The sequence below is a fragment of the Nomascus leucogenys genome, chromosome 10 (genome assembly GCF_006542625.1).
Source record: "Nomascus leucogenys isolate Asia chromosome 10, Asia_NLE_v1, whole genome shotgun sequence".
Classification (NCBI taxonomy): Eukaryota; Metazoa; Chordata; class Mammalia; order Primates; family Hylobatidae; genus Nomascus; species Nomascus leucogenys.
In genome coordinates this window covers 7,297,053-7,310,794 of record NC_044390.1, presented here as the reverse complement: position 1 = coordinate 7,310,794, position 13,742 = coordinate 7,297,053, and positions in this window count along the sequence as shown.

Here is a 13,742-nt window from a genome sequence, read left to right as displayed (position 1 = left end):
GTAAGCAGCAGAGTTGGAATTCTAGCCCAGGTCTTCTTGAAGCTAATGTCTGGGATGTTTCTCTAGCACATTCCACCATCTGGGAAATAATGCTCCTTTCTAATTCTGTTCTGGCTTTCATTCAGGAATATAAATAGATGTCATAAAAAAGAGAATGTGAGCAAAGAGCGGGTTCAAACTTCCCAGGTGTGTCCCTACACCCAAGTTCCCAAACTTTAAGAACATACTAAGGACTGGGGGATGGAGCCAAGATGGCCGAATAGGAACAGCTCTGGTCTCCAGCTCCCAGCCTGAGCGACATAGAAGACGGGTGATTTCTGCATTTCTGTTTGAGGTACCGGTTTCATCTCACTAGGGAGTGCCAAACAGTGGGTGCAGGACAGTCCGTGAAGCGCACTGTGCGTGAGCTGAAGCAGGGCGAGGCATTGCCTCACTCGGGAAGCACAAGGCGTCAGGGAGTTCCCTTTCCTAGTCAAAGAAAGGGGTAACAGATGGCACCTGGAAAATCGGGTCAGTCCCACCCTAACACTACGCTTTTCCAACGGGCCTGGAAAACGGCACACTAGGAGATTGTGTCCCGCACCTGGCTCGGAGGGTCCTATGCCCACGGAGTCTCGCTGATTGCTAGCACAGCAGTCTGAGATCAAACTGCAAGGTGGCAGCGAGGCTGGGGGAGGGGCGCCCGCCATTACCCAGGCTTGCTTAGGTAAACAAAGCAGCCAGGAAGCTCAAACTGGGTGGAGCCCACCACAGCTCAAGGAGGCCTGCCTGCCTCTGTAGGCTCCACCTCTGGGGGCAGGGCACAGACAAACAAAAACTCAGCAGGAACCTCTGCAGACTTAAATGTCCCTGTCTGACTGACAGCTTTGAAAAGAGTAGTGGTTCTCCCAGCACGCAGCTGGAGATCTGAGAACGGACAGACTGCCTCCTAAAGTGGGTCCCTCACCCCCAAGCAGCCTAACTGGGAGGCACCCCCCAGTAGGGACAGACTGACACCTCACTCGGCCAGGTACTCCTCTGAGACAAAACTTCCAGAGGAACTATCAGACAGCTGAATTTGTGGTCTCACGAAAATCCACTGTTCTGCAGCCACCGCTGCTGACACCCAGCCAAACAGGGTCTGGAGTGCACCTCTAGTAAACTCCAACAGACCTGCAGCTGAGGGTCCTGTCTGGTAGAAGGAAAACTAACAAACAGAAAGGACATCCACAACACAAACCCATCTGTACATCATAATCATCAAAGACCAAAAGTAGATAAAACCACAAAGATCGGGAAAAAACAGAGCAGAAAAACTGGAAACTCTAAAAAGCAGAGCACCTCTCCTCCTCCAAAGGAATGCAGTTCCTCACCAGCAACAGAACAAAGCTGGATGGAGGATGACTTTGATGAGTTGAGAGAAGAAGGCTTCAGACCATCAAACTACTCTGAGCTACGGGAGGAAATTCAAAGCAATAGCAAAGAAGTTAAAAACTTTGAAAAAAAATTAGACGAACGGATAACTAGAATAACCAATGGAGAGAAGGGCTTAAAGGAGCTGATGGAGCTGAAAGCCAAGTATCGAGAACTACGTGAAGATTGCAGAAGCCTCGGTAGCAGATGCGATCAACTGGAAGAAAGGGTATCGCTGATGGAAGATGAAATGAATGAAATGAAGTGAGAAGGGAAGTTTAGAGAAAAAAGAATAAAAAGAAATGAACAAAGCCTCCAAGAAATTTGGGACTATGTGAAAAGACCAAACCTACGTCTGATTGGTGTACCTGAAAATGATGGGGAGAATGGAACCAAGTTGGAAAACACTCTGCAAGATATTATCCAGGAGAACTTCCCCAATCTAGCAAGGCAGGCCAACATTCAGATTCAGGAAATACAGAGAACGCCACAAAGATACTCCTCAAGAAGAGCAACTCCAAGACACATAATTCTCAGATTCACCAAAGTTGAAATGAAGGAAAAAATGTTAAGGGCAGCCAGAGAGAAAGGTCGGGTTACCCACAAAGGGAAGCCCATCAGACTAACAGCTGATCTCTCGGCAGAAACTCTACAAGCCAGAAGAGAGTGGGGGCTGATATTCAACATTCTTAAAGAAAAGAATTTTCAACCCAGAATTTCATATCCAGCCAAACTAAGCTTCATAAGTGAAGGAGAAATAAAATACTTTACAGACAAGCAAACACTGAGTGATTTTGTCACCACCAGGCCTGCCCTAAAAGAGCTCCTGAAGGAAGCACTAAACATGGAAAGGAACAACCGGTACCAGCCACTGCAAAAACATGCCAAATTGTAAAGACCATTGATGCTAGGAAGAAACTGCATCAACTAACAAGCAAAATAACCAACTAACATCATAATGACAGGATCAGATTCACACATAACAATATTAACTTCAAATGTAAATAGGCTAAATGCTCCAATTAAAAGACACAGACTGGCAAACTGGATAAGGAGTCAGGACCCATCAGTGTGATGTATTCAGGAAACCCATCTCACATGCAGAGACACACATAGACTCAAAATAAAGGGATGGAGGAAGATCTATCAAGTAAATGGAAAACAAAAAAAGGCAGGGGTTGCAATCCTAGTCTCTGATAAAATAGACTTTAAACCAACAAAGATCAAAAGAGACAAAGAAGGCCATTATATAATGGTAAAGGGATCAATTCAACAAGAAGAGCTAACTATCCTAAATATATATGCACCCAACACAGGAGCACCCAGATTCATAAAGCAAGTCCTCAGTGACCTACTAAGGGACTTAAACTCCCACACAATAATAATGGGAGATTTTAACACCCCACTGTCAACATTAGACAGATCAACGAGACAGAAAGTTAACAAGGATATCCAGGAATTGAACTCAGCTCTGCACAAAGTGGACCTAATAGACATCTACAGAACTCTCCATCCCAAATCAACAGAATATACATTTTTTTCAGCACCACACCACACCTATTCCAAAATTGACCACATAGTTGGAAGTAAAGCTCTCCTCAGCAAATGTAAAAGAACAGAAATTATAACAGTCTCTCAGACCACAGTGCAATCAAACTAGAATTCAGGATTAAGAAACTCACTCAAAACCGCTCAACTACATGGAAACTGAACAACCTGCTCCTGAATGACTATTGGGTACATAATGAAATGAAGGCAGAAATAAAGATGTTCTTTGAAACCAATGAGAACAAAGACACAACATACCAGAATCTCTGGGACACATTCAAAGCAGTGTGTAGAGGGAAATTTATAGCACTAAATGCCCACAAGAGAAAACAGGAAAGATCCAAAATTGAGACCCTAACATTACAATTAAAAGAACTAGAAAAGCAAGAGCAAACATGTTCAAAAGCTAGCAGAAGCCTAGAAATAACTAAAATCAGAGCAGAACTGAAGGAAATAGAGACACAAAAAACCCTTCAAAAAATTAATGAATCCAGGAGCTGCGTTTTTGAAAAGATCAACAAAATTGATAGACTGCTAGCAAGACTAATAAAGAAGAAAAGAGAGAAGAATCAAATAGATGCAATAAAAAATGAAAAAGGGGATATCACCACCGATCCCACAGAAATACAATCTACCATCAGAGAATACTACAAACACCTCTATGCAAATAAACTAGAAAATCTAGAAGAAATGGATAAATTCCTCGACAAATACACCCTCCCAAGACTAAACCAGGAAGAAGTTGAATCTCTGAATAGACCAATAACAGGTTCTGAAATTGTGGCAATAATCAATAGCTTACCAACCAAAAAGAGTCCAGGACCTGATGGATTCATAGCCGAATTCTACCAGAGGTACAAGGAGGAACTGGTACCATTCCTTCTGAAACTATTCCAATCAATAGAAAAAGAGGGAATCCTCCCTAACACATTTTATGAAGCCAGCATCATCCTGATACCAAAGCCTGGCACAGACATAACCAAAAAAGATAATTTCAGACCAATATCCTTGATGAACATTAATGCAAAAATCCTCAATAAAATACTGGCAAACCGAATCCAGCAGCACATCAAAAAGCTTATCCACCATGATCAAGTGGGCTTCATCCCTGGGATGCAAGGCTGGTTCAACATACACAAATCAATAAACGTAATCCAGCATATAAACAGAACCAAAGACAAAAACTGCATAATTATCTCAATAGCTGCAGAAAAGGCCTTTGAAAAAATTCAACAACCCTTCATGCTAAAAACTCTCAATAAATTAGGTATTGATGGGACATATCTCAAAATAATAAGAGCTATCTATGACAAACCCACAGCCAATATCATACTGAATGGGCAAAAACTGGAAGCATTCCCTTTGAAAACTGGCAGAAGACAGGGATGCCCTCTCTCACCACTCCTATTCAACATAGTCCTGGAAGTTCTGGCCAGAGCAATCAGGCAGGAGAAGGAAATAAAGGGTATTCAATTAGGAAAAGAGGAAGTCAAATTGTCCCTGTTTGCAGATGACATGATTGTATATCTAGAAAACCCCATTGTCTCAGCCCAAAATCTCCTTAAGCTGATTAGCAACTTCAGCAAAGTCTCAGGATACAAAATCAATGTACAAAAATCACAAGCATTCTTGTACACCAATCACAGACAAACAGAGAGCCAAATCATGAGTGAACTCCCATTCACAATTGCTTCAAAGAGAATAAAATGCCTAGGAATCCAACTTACAAGGGATGTGAAGGACCTCTTCAAGGAGAACTACAAACCACTGCTCAATGAAATAAAAAAGGATACAAACAAATGGAAGAACATTCCATGCTCATGGGTTGGAAGAATCAATATCATGAAAATGGCCATTCTGCCCAAGGTAATTTATAGATTCAATGCCATCCCCATCAAGCTACCAATGACTTTCTTCACAGAATTGGAAAAAACTACTTTAAAGTTCATATGGAACCAAAAAAGAGCCCACATCGCCAAGTCAATCCTAAGCCAAAAGAACAAAGCTGGAGGCATCACGCTACCTGACTTCAAACTATACTACAAGGCTACAGTAACCAAAACAGCATGGTACTGGTACCACAGCAGAGACATAGATCAATGGAGCAGAACAGAGTCCTCAGAAATGATGCCGCATATCTACAACTATCTGATCTTTGACAAACCTGACAAAAACAAGAAATGGGGAAAGGATTCCCTATTTAATAAATGGTGCTGGGAAAACTGGCTAGCCATATGTAGAAAGCTGAAACTGGATCCCTTCCTTACACCTTATACAAAAATTAATTCAAGATGGATTAAAGACTTACATGTTAGACCTAAAACCATTAAAATCCTACAAGAAAACCTAGGCAATACCATTCAGGACATAGGCGTGGGCAAGGACTTCATGTCTAAAACACCAAAAGCAATGGCAACAAAAGCCAAAATTGACAAATGGGATCTCATTAAACTAAAGAGCTTCTGCACAGCAAAAGAAACTACCATCAGAGTGAACAGGCAACCTACAGAATGGGAGAAAATTTTTGCAACCTACTCATCTGACAAAGGGCTAATATCCAGAATCTACAATGAACTCAAACAAATTTACAAGAAAAAAACAAACAACCCCATCAAAAAGTGGGCAAAGGACATGAACAGACACTTCTCAAAAGAAGATATTTATGCAGCCAAAAAACACATGAAAAAATGCTCATCATCACTGGCCATCAGAGAAATGCAAATCAAAACCACAATGAGATACCATCTCACACCAGTTAGAATGGCAATTATTAAAAAGTCAGGAAACAACAGGTGCTGGAGAGGATATGGAGAAATAGGAACACTTTTACCTTGTTGGTGGGACTGTAAACTAGTTCAACCATTGTGGAAGTCAGTGTGGCGATTCCTCAGGGATCTAGAACTAGAATTACCATTTGACCCAGCCATCCCATTACTGGGTATATACCCAAAGGACTATAAATCATGCTGCTATAAAGACACATGCACACATATGTTTATTGTGGCACTATTCACAATAGCAAAGAGTTGGAACCAACCCAAATGTCCAACAACGATAGACTGGATTAAGAAAATGTGGCACATATACACCATGGAATACTATGCAGCCATAAAAAATGATGAGTTCATGTCCTTTGTAGGGACATGGATGAAACTGGAAAACATCATTCTCAGTAAACTATTGCAAGGACAAAAAACCAAACACCGCATGTTCTCACTCATAGGTGGGAATTGAACAATGAGAACTCATGGACACAGGAAGGGGAACATCACACTCCAGGGACTGTTGTGGGGTGGGGGGAGGGGGGAGGGACAGCATTAGGAGATATACCTAATGCTAAATGACGAGTTAATGGGTGCAGCAAACCAACATGGCACATGGATACATATGTAACAAACCTGCACATTGTGCACATGTACCCTAAAACCTAAAGTATAATAATAAAAATAAAAAATAAAAAAATAAAAAAAAGAACATACTAAGCACTGTGGTGTTCATATTTTTTCATTGCCTTTCCCCCAGTCTTTTTCTGTTTTTCTAGGTAACAAGTCAATTTCTATAGCACTTTATTTCAAGAGTTGGGCTTTGTGTGTGTTATGCCAGTTAAATGTTCCATCTTCTTATAACGAGATATAAAAACCAATAAATGGAGGTATGAATTTCCACAATTTCACATAAGAATGCATCTGCCTTTGGTCCCATCAATTTATATGTGGTTACTTCTTATCATAAATAGGCTTTCAACTGTCAGGATGATCCTTTTCTCACACATTTCCCAGACAAAAATTTTGTGCAAAGCTATCTGTACCCCCAAGAAGCATGAAAAATATAGGTTTCCTGACAAGGAAGAAAACATGATAATTGATGACTGAGATAGGCTGCCCTTCTCTAGAGGTTTTTAATTACCACCTTTCATTTACACAACACTTGAAGCTCCTCCAAGAGCTTTCAGGTACATTATCACACTTGTTCTTCAGCAAAACCCTGCAAGGAGAGAAAGCAAATATTACAATCATCACTTTCAAGAATAAGTCACTAAGATTGAGAGAGGTGGCCAGGCGCGGTGGCTCATGTCTGTAATCCCAGTACTTTGGGAGGCCGAGGTGGACGGATCACGAGGTCAGGAGATCGAGACCATCCTGGCTAACACGGTGAAACCTCGTCTCTACTAAAAATACAAAAACAAAATTAGCTGGCCGTGGTGGCGGGCGCCTGTAGTCCCAGCTACTCGGGAGGCTGAGGCAGAAGAATGGCGTGAACCCGGGAGGCAGAGCTTGCAGTGAGCCAAGATCGCGCCACTGCACTCCAGCCTGGGGGACAGAGCGAGACTCCATCTCAAAAAAAAAAAAAAAAAAAAAAAGATTGAGAGAGGTAAAGTGATTTGACGAAGTCAATTTGTTAGGGATGGGGCTAGGGCTAAGATTCCAGACACCTAACTTCTACCCCAGTATTCTTTCTACTACCCCTCCCATAGAGCTAACTAGAAAGATCTGTGTATGGCTCCTCTTAGAGGTCTAAGGCATATGAGTTGATGGCCAAATTAGTATGTTAATTTCTTTTATGAGCATTTCTCTTCTTTCCATAAGACACATCAAAAAACTATGGTTTTACTAGAAAGAGACACGGAGTGGGGTTGTGGGCCTCTATTCAAGAAAAGCCTATTGGCCTTGAAGTCAGATAGTCTTGGAGTCAACTCAATCACTTGCTAGCCATGAGACTTTGAGCCTCATTTGCCTTAGCTATAAATATGATACTAGTACCTATCTTATGGAGTTATTGTGAGGACAAAATTGATGCATGTAGAGCACTTAGCACCATGCCTGGCACATCGTAAGTGCACAATAAATGATTGCTGCTCTGCATAAGGTTGCTGTTGTCATCATCAGCATGGTTATTATTTTTATTATGGATCATGCTGAGTGTAATTCTAAACTCTGTGGGTAACAAGATCCACATACTGCTAACATGTCATTTGGGGGTCCTATTGGCCTGTACTTTCCTGGCCCTGACTCAAATAATGAGGTTTGCAATTTCATTGACTGGGTGTGCTAATTAGAAGCTTTTTAAAGATTTCTCTTGTCCATTGAGGCCACTAAATAATCTCCACATGGGTCAAGCTCTGTGATCACCCCGTTGCCTCATTGATTGTATAAGTCAGCAGTTGGAGCCATGATGGAAGATCTATGGTGAACAGAACAAAAAGCATCCAAAGACCCGAAATTGAGCTTGTCTGTGGGCTGTTTCATTCTTTCATTATACCCAAAACTCAACTTTCATCTACATGATGATTAAATAATAGTACATTTTCTTAACCAGTATCCTGCCCATTTTTAAATACATCTTTTATTAGATGGTAGAGCTTATAAAATATTCATCAACACAAGCTACTGCAGTTTTTTTTTTTTTTCTGCTGACCTAACCTCAGAGCTGCTCAAGTGGAAATTAGATTTTTTTTTTTTTGTTAACTCGTTGAAACTGTCTGCATTTGCTAGATTTCCTAAGGAGCAGGAAAAAAGTAATTCCATAGGATTAATAAGGGCAACATACATTCTTATTCCAAAGAGACATACAAAAAGGGGGCAGAAATGCTATTCAGTGAGGATAATTGATATTGTAGGACGATGTTCTGCCTAATCTGATTGCGTTTTAAATGAGTGTGCAGGTTTTTTTGAATCCCTATGGAGAATACCTTCTGTGTCTCTCACATCTTACCTTGAATTAAGGAAGACTTTTAGGGACCTTGTGAAATATAAGATGCTTGTGCTGTTGACTGGCAAAAACAGACATCTGATTGCACTTTCAAAAAGAACAAGAGAGATTTTGTGGTTTTGTAGATTTTGCTCCTAAGGTAAAGGTAGGAAGACCAAATAACTGTTCTTTATCTGAACTCAACTTCTGCATATCGTCTGTATTCTTTCCATTCTCTCTTCTCCCCTCTGTACCTTTTTCTCCTTTATTTCTCCCTCTTAATTAAAATTGGATTGATGCTGAAAGTATTGCTTTTTTTTTTTTTTTGAGATGGAATCTTGCACTGTCGCCTGGGCTGGAGTGCAGTGGCATGATCTTGGCTCACTGCAACCGCCGCTTCCTGGGTTCAAGCAATTCTCCTGCCTCAGCCTCCCAAGTAACTGGGATTACAGGTACCTGCCACCACGCCCAGCTAATTTTTTTGTATTTTTAGTAGAGACAGGGTTTCGCTACATTGGTCAGGCTGGTCTCAAACTCCTGACCTCATGATCCACCGGCCTCAGCCTCCCAAAGTGCTGGGATTACAGGCATAAGTAACTGCACCTGGTCCATTTTGCTCATTCTTTTGTGGCCATTACAATGCCAGGACCTCGAAGAACACTCTCCATAATCCCCATGTCTTAACCTCATCATCCTGGTTTTGAGACAAACTTTGCTGCAGGTGCGTGGAGACCCTTTTGATAAGAATGCTTCTCAAAACACTAAAAGTAAACTAGAATGCTCAGCGTCATCAAACAAGTTTCTGGCTCCTCCACATTAAAAAGTGACCAGGCACCCCTCACCCATGTCTAGTGCCTCAACCATGACATGAGCTTAAGTTTAGTTTCCCTATTTTAATAAGATTTATTGATTTTGTTTTTTGTTTTTGTTTGAGATGGAGTCTCACTCTGTCATGCAGGCTAGAGTGCAATGGCACAATCTCGGCTCACTGCAACCTCCACCTCCCAAGTTCAAGCGATTCTCCTGCCTCAGCCTCCCAAGTAGCTGGGATTACAGGAGCCCACCACCAGGTCTGGCTAATTTTTTGTATTTAGTAGTGATGGGGTTTCACCATGTTAGTCAGGCTGGTTTTGAACTCCTCATCTCAGCTGATTCACCCACCTTGGCCTCCCAAAGTGCTGGGATTACAGGCATGAGCCATCATGCCCAGCCTTTAGTAAGATTTTTTTTTTTTTTTGAGTCAGTGTTTCACTCTTGTCACCCAGGCTGGAGTGCAGCAGCGCAATATCGGCTCACTGCAACCTCTGCCTGCCACGTTCAAGCAATTCTCCTGCCTCAGCCTCCCAAGTAGCTGGGATTACAAGGGCCTACAACCACGCCCAGCTAATTTTTGTATTTTTAGTAGAGACAGGGTTTTGCCATGTTGGTCAGGCTTGTCTTGTCAGGTGATCCACCACCTCGGCCTCCCAAAGTGCTGGGATTACAGGCATGAGCCACTGCACCCAGCCGATAAAGTTTAGTAAGAAAACCCACTCAGCATTTTCATCTCTGAAAGGAAGGTAACTTGGAGTGACACAGAAGAGCTTGAAACTCTCCTTTATGTTAGCAAGCATTGCACCAACATTTTCTTGCAAAGAGATGTGTTTCTTGCCCACTCAAACACTAATTTTAAGATAATTGAGATTTATGCCCTTGATTATTAAGAAAATTGAACTCTGTAAAATGACAATGTAATACAGTACTATCCTAATGGTTAAGTTTTCTGTTTGTAGTTTACGGTCCTCAGGGACACATACCACTAATTTGGCTGAAATTTTTCTATCTCTGAAGTAACCTTAGCAACAGGATAGTGCCAAAGAGTGGCATTTCTACTGACACACTTTTTCCATTTGATTAGCATGTTTATTTTAGGCTCACAATAAAATGGAAGTGGTGGTAATGACCATGCCCTCTTGGGAAAGCTTGATTTTTTCATTTTAGTCTCCTGTCTTCATGTCACTTTCTCTGCCTCTCCCCTTTGGAACATTCAGAAATGGAGAATTTGTGTCACTGACTTCTACTCAGTGAGCTACAAGCTTTCAGGAGAGCTTCAGACTTGCTACAATGGGTTGAAAATCCAGACACCTTGCTAGCATTAACCCAGTTTTGTCACCATAAGCACCTAAAGTGACTGAGCCTGCAGTGACTATACCCTCCAGTTTCCTGAGTGGGGCTGAGGAGATAACCTCACTTCTGAATAGAGCTCAGAAATGGGGGGCCTGTTCTTCTCTGTAAGACCTCTGAACTTGACCACATCCATCTGGTTCAGGTGACATGTCTGAAGACCCAACCCAGGACCCAAGGCTGTGAAGCTCAGTGCTCAATTCTACCACCTTGTCCATCAGACAATCTGCCACAGAAAGAAGAATGTCCTGGCTGGAGATGGAAGTGGAACAATGAAAGGGGTGAGTTGGTGCCAACTGCTTATTTTTTCCACAATATTCCATGAATGGGCTTCCCCTCACCCCACTTTTGTTTTTAAAGTTCTTGTCTTAATAATTCACTATGGAGCTAGGTTAAAATTCTATTTACTACAGTATCTACTATACTTTTTTTCTTTTCATATTTTAACATTTCTGAATTCTTGAAGTGCTTAAAAATGAACACGTCCATTGATTATAGTATTTCTTTCTTTCCTAAAAGGCTGCTATTAAATCAAGGAGTGCCTTATAATCTGTCATCTTAAAGTGGCTGAAATCATATCTTCTTCTGACTAACCTCAGAGCCATCTGGATCAACACCCAAAGGTCTGCTTATCTCTGAGGATGTTTATGCCTTCCACAATCCTATGACAAATTCACTCAACCACTCTATAAATTCAACCTGACAGTTGGACTCTATGCCCAACCCAGCTCCCTCCATCCTCCAAAATCTCAGCAAACACAGGCCATTTCAACACCCCATTAGGGTAGCTTACAGTCCTGAGCTCTTGTCATATCTTGTTTCCTCTGGCAATGTTCCCCTACCCCCACCTGTTTGTTCTGGGGTTCCTGTGAGTCAGTAAATGCACTTCATCTCTGCTGAATATCCATTAGCTGTCAGATGTTCTGCTATTTCTAGGCATGGAGAAAGAATAACTTCATTGAACTTTTTTAAACTTATTTTTGATGTTTTCTCTTGATTTTATTTTAAATTGACATGACTGGGGTATTATAATCTCTGCAGCATGTATGACCTCTTAAGAACACCTCTTAAGTCTTACCCTGTCTTTTGCCTGTTGCCAAATTTTCACAACATCCCCAGTTACTGACCTCTTGGGGCACTCACCGTTAGCCACATCTTGACCACACAGCCTTTGCTGACCTCCTGCTTGGCTTTCCCCTACTTCCTACCGACGGGTCACCACAGCCCCCTCCTCGGCTTTGTGCTGTTGGATTTCCAGAATCCACACTGCCCATCTCACCTTGGGCAGCCTTGTTTATAAGGCTTACTCATTGTTTCACGAGTTAGCTAAGGTAGGGGGGCCTCAGTATAGGGGATCAAAAACACAGATACAATTCACAAGAATGGGGTCATATTTGGGCAGAACATTATTTCTCTGAACTTTAGTTTCATCTATAAAATGAAGATAACGGTAGTAACTACCATTAGCATTATAGGAAAATAAGAATAAGTAAATAGTTGGACACATTTTCTTTATTATTATTATACTTTAAGTTCTAGGGTACATGTGCACAATGTGCAGGTTTGATACATAGGTATACATGTGCCATGTTGGTTTGCTGCACCCATCAACTCCTCATTTACATTAAGTATTTATCCTAATGCTATCCCAGCCCCCCAGCCCCTGGCAGGCCCTGGTGTGTGATGTTCCCTGCCCTGTGTCCAAGTGATCTCATTATTCAATTCCCACCTATGAGTGAGAACATGTGGTGTTTGGTTTTCTGTCCTTGTGATAGTTTGCTGAGAATGATGGTTTCCAGCTTCATCCATGTCCCTGCAAAGGACATAAACTCATCCCTTTTTATGGCTGCATAGTATTCCATTGTGTATATGTGCCACATTTTCTTAATCCAGTCTATCATTGATGGGCATTTGGGTCGGTTCCAAGTTTTTGCTATTGTGAGTAGTGCCGCAATAAACATACGTGTGCATGTGTCTTTATAGTAGCATGATTTATAATCCTTTGGGTATATACCCAGTAATGGGATTGCTGGGTCAAATGGTAATTCTAGTTCTAGATCCTTGAGGAATCACCACACTGTCTTCCACAATAGTTGAACTAATTTACACTCCCACCAACAGTGTAAAAGCAAATAGTTAAACACATTTTCTGTCATACTACTCTATGTTTTAATCAGTAGCAATGATTAACAGTTATTATTATGTGATTTGCCCAAACACAGAGAGCAAGCAGGTGATAAAATTCTAAGCCACCAACTTTCCCTGGTTCATTTTCAGAACTGATCCGGTAGTGTTGATCTGTTGCCCAACATAGGAAGCTCTCAGTCTTGGAACCCACTGATCACTGTGGCACAACATGGATTTTTCAAGGGAAAGATCTGGGTCTCCCTTCCCTTTCTCAGGAGAAAAGTTGTCATGAGAAAGAGTAATAAAACTTACCTTGTATTGGTCATACTGAGGACAACTTGGATCTGTTGAAGGAAAACAGAAAGTGGCTTAAGAAAATAAGAAAGTTCTAATCATCTGTGCTAAAAGACAAAGGAACAGATTGTTGTGGAAGATGAGTCCTCTGTCGCTCAAGGTATTCAAGCTAGACTAGATGCTGTAGAAGGATTGAGAGCTGACCGCCCAATCCTTATGCTTCTTTCTAACTCTGAGTTTCTAATGTGTAGAAAAAGGCAACCTCTCAGGATTCATTCATTCATTCATTCAACCTTAACTATCAAAAAAATACATGACTCCAAGTGGTGGTTTGGTTTGGAGATGTCAAAAACACTTTTTTTTTTTCAAACCACTGCAGATGGTCTCTGTCTCAAACACCAGAAATTAAACTATGATTTGTATAGTGTTCGAGAATAAAAGGACTTTTCTCTGAATGGCCAAAACATAAAAGCCTAGTGAGTTCATTCTTCATTTATTTATTTCTGGTGTGATCGACAGTAAGTTCAATT